The sequence below is a fragment of the Populus alba genome, chromosome 3 (genome assembly GCF_005239225.2).
Source record: "Populus alba chromosome 3, ASM523922v2, whole genome shotgun sequence".
Classification (NCBI taxonomy): domain Eukaryota; kingdom Viridiplantae; phylum Streptophyta; class Magnoliopsida; order Malpighiales; family Salicaceae; genus Populus; species Populus alba.
The window spans coordinates 11,280,138-11,284,276 of NC_133286.1; positions in this window are offsets into that span (position 1 = coordinate 11,280,138).

Consider the following 4,139-nt stretch of genomic DNA (forward strand, 5'->3'; position numbering starts at 1 on the left):
TCTTCAAGGCGTAGGCGAACATTGTCTTCATTGGAAAGTCCTTCTTGGATCGCAATTCTTAAAGATGGAATTTGACATTCTAGTGGAAGAACAGCTTCAACCCCATATACCAGGGAGTATGGAGTAGCTTGAGTTGGTGTTCGGAATGTAGTACGATAAGCCCATAGCGCCTCCCCAATTCTCTCATGCCAGTCCTTCTTCGAGCGATTCACCACCTTCTTGAGAATGTTGCATAAAGTCTTGTTAAAGGCTTCCGCCAAACCATTAGCCGGAGCATTGTACATAGAAGAGTTATGTTGTTTGAAACTGAACTGTGCACACAACTTGTTCATGGCTGTATTGTAGAATTCCTTTCCATTATCGGTTATGATGTGTCTTGGTACCCCATAACGGTAAATGATGTTTGTTCGGATGAAGCTTACAACTGTCTCTTTCTTGACCTCTCTTAATGCTACAGCTTCTGCCCACTTAGAGAAGTAATCTGTTGCAGCCAATATGTAAAGATGCCCCTCGGAGCTTTTCGGCAATGGTCCTACCACATCAAGTCCCCAAGCATCAAAGGGCCAAGAGGCAACTGTCGGGTGTAAAGGCTCGGGTGGGCTGGTGGATCAAATTAGCATGCAATTGACAACTTTGACATTTTCTAGCATAGTCTATGCAATCCTTCACCATTGTTGGCCAGTAATATCCCATTCTTTTTGATCCGGAAGTGAAGTTTAGGGCCTGATTGGTGTGCTCCACAAATCCTTGAGTGAGTTTCTTCTAGTGCTTTTGTTGCTTCTTCTTCTCCGAGACAGCGCAAAAAAATTCCGTCAAAAGAGCGTCGATAAAGAGTGCCTTGGAAGTATATGAAGCGAGAAGCTCTCCGCCTCACCTCTGTCTTATGGCGTAAGTCTTTAGGTAGTTTTCCATGTCTCAAAATAATCGATAAGCGGCTGACGCCAGTCTTCTCTTTCAATCTCGTAGACAGAAACCACGCCCACTTGTTCTTTCTCTTCTATGTCATGGCTTAGTGGTGGAACGACCCATCTTTGACATACAGGGACTTTTATCTCCTCACTACATGATGCTAGTGTTTGACGCCAGATTTGCCAAGGCATCGGCTTGCTTATTCTCTTTTCGTGGTACATGTTCTAAAGTGACACAATCAAGTGATGTTATCAGTTTAAGTGCATACTTGTGATATGGGATGAATTCTGGCTTCCTGACTTCATATAGTGAGAGGAGTTGTCTGATGACTAATTGAGAATCACCAAAAACTTTAAGGCGAGACATTTTATATTCACTGCCATTTCCAACCCAAGAATCAAAGCTTGATATTCAGCCATGTTATTAGAACAACATTTGGTAAGTGAAAAGGAGAAAGGCAAGACCTCCCCTTCTGGTGTGATGAATATAACCCCAGCACCGGCTCCATCTTGTCGTGCTGCGCCATCAAAGACATTTTCCATGGTTCTGATAGTTCAATAAACAGAACATCCTCATCGGGTAGGTCTTCAGAAAACTTCCATTCATCGGGAATAGGATGATCAGCCAGAAAATCAGCTAGTGCTTGCCCCTTGATAGCTTTTTGTGAGACGTAGACAATTTCAAATTCTTGAAGCAATAAAGCCCATTTTGCCAATCTTCCTGATAATACTGGTCTTGAGATGATGTACTTGAGGGGGTCAGCTTGGAGAGATTAATCTTACTGAATGCGCTTGGAGGTAATGCCTTAACTTCTTTATTGCAAACATCAATGCTAGACATGTCTTCTCTATTGGGGAATAATTCAGTTCAGCCCCATTTAATGTCCTACTAAGGTAGTAGAGAGCACTTTCCTTGCCTTCATCATTTTGTTGTGCCAACAACACTCCTAAGGAACGTATTTGAGCCGCAATATAGAGGATAAGTGGACGTCCCTGTACCGCGTGCTCGAAGGACAGGTGGGTTCAACAAGTATTCTTTTATCTTGTTGAAGGCATTAGTACAAGCTTTATCCCAATAGAATGATGTATCCTTCTTCATTAAGTGGGTGAATGGTTGACATCGGCCCGCTAAGTTAGAAATAAATCTCCGTATATAGGCCAACTTTCCTTGGAGACTCTTCAACTCATGGATGTTTCTTGGCTCCGGCATTTTTAGAATGGCCTCGATCTTAGACTGATCAATCTCAATTCCTCGATGTCGAACTATAAACCCTAGGAATTTTCCTGAGGACACACCAAATGCACATTTTAATGGGTTCATTTTTAGTTGGAATCGACGTAACCGTTCAAACACCAAACGAAGATCCTGCATATGATTTTTCCTTTTCTTTTGATTTCACCACGAGGTCATCAACATAGCATTCAAACATATTGGTGAAGCATATCGTCAAAAATCTTCTGCATCGCCCTTTGATAAGTGGCACCTGCATTCTTTAAGCCAAAAGGCATAACTTTATAACAATATATCCCTTTTGGAGTTCGAAAAGCCGTCTTCTCCTCATCTGCGGGTGCCATTCGAATTTGATTATAGCCAGATGAACCGTCCATGAAGGTTAATCTCCCATGACCCGTGGTAGCATCTACCATGATCTCAGTAATTGGAAGTGGAAAGTCATCTTTGGGACAAGCATTGTTAAGATCTCGAAAATCCACACAAACACGCATTTGGCCATTCTTTCTTTTTTACTGGCACGATATTTGAAATCCACGTAGGATACTTGACCTCACGAATGAAACCTGCTTGGATAAGTTTATTGACTTCAGCCTCAATCTGTGATATGAGTTCAGGACGAAAGCGACGCTGAGTTTGTTTTACAGGTCTAGCCCCATGTTTCACTGCTAGTTGGTGTACAACAACCCTTGGGTCTAAACCTGGCATTTCATCATAGGACCAAGCAAAGATATCTCGATATTCCATCAGAAGTTCCATGTAATTCGCTTCCTCTTCAGGTGATAAGTTTGCATTGATGAAGGTTGGTCGTGGGTTTTCAACAGTTCCTAAGTTAACCTCTTTAAGTTCGTCCATTGTAGGCTTATTTTCTGATTCAAGGGAAGATGGAGCTTCCTCAACATCTTCTTCGACGACAAACTTATCATTATCATCTTCTTCAATAGTGATGTGATTTGAAGTGAGACTCATTATTTCATCTTCTTCTTCTTCATTAGAGGGGTTTGTTATCACTATTGTGCGTGTTTTTCCTTTCAATGTCTCTTCAGCACTCACTACCCATTCACATTGTCTCTTCATGCGTGAAGGTATTTTGCTACGAAGAACCTTTGAATCACCCATCAAACTTGTCTCTTTTGACATGGATTGTCCAAGTCTTGCAAAGACTGGTGTGCGTTTTAGCACCCTTCCATTATTTTGGGTTCCAATCCTAGTAAAAACAGGAGCACGACTTGTAGTTCCACCAAGACGATCCCAGACTGAAGCTCTAAGAGGTGTCGACTGACTTTGTTGTTTGTCCTTCACTTCTTTCGCACTTATGTACCGTGAGGCTTCTTTATTAATATGAAAATACAGTGGTGTGGAAGACTCATATCCAAGACCAGCCCTCAAAGTTTTGCCAGAAGTTTTCTTCTCTCTCCATGCCTTTCTAGTCCTTGCAGAATCTTGTTTATCTTCAAGTTGAGTTGTATCACCATCCTTTGATATCTCGTTGATGTCCTCACGACTATAGCCAGCCCTTGCTAAAAGCTTGTAAGCGTTGGGATCAAAGCCATTTGACCGTTTATCAGGGAGTCCTGTAAGATTTATCACCACCGACTCAGTTTGATGAACAAACCCTTTTAGTAAAGGTTTTGAAACCTTGTTCAAGGCGAGATTAGTAGCTGGCAAGGTCAAGTTTTCAAGCTCTTTATTGATCTTTTCTTCATCCTTTGCAAAAGAAGACTGACCCTCTTTTCTTGCTGATACTGGAATATATCGGAGTGCCGCGGCTTTACGTGGTGGTTTATTGTCAACAAAGTTTTCTACCACCTTTTCTTTTCCTTTATTCTTTGTTGGCTGAGACACCCCTTCATTTGCAGATGACTTATGCCCTTTTGAGCTTTTAGAGTCAATTATTCCCTCTCCTAAGTGGTCAGGTGGTGATCGTAGTTCTTCCATCATATTTGACTTGAAATAGAATTTTGCGTCTGCAAAGTGAGCTTCAGCTATAGTGAAGGGAT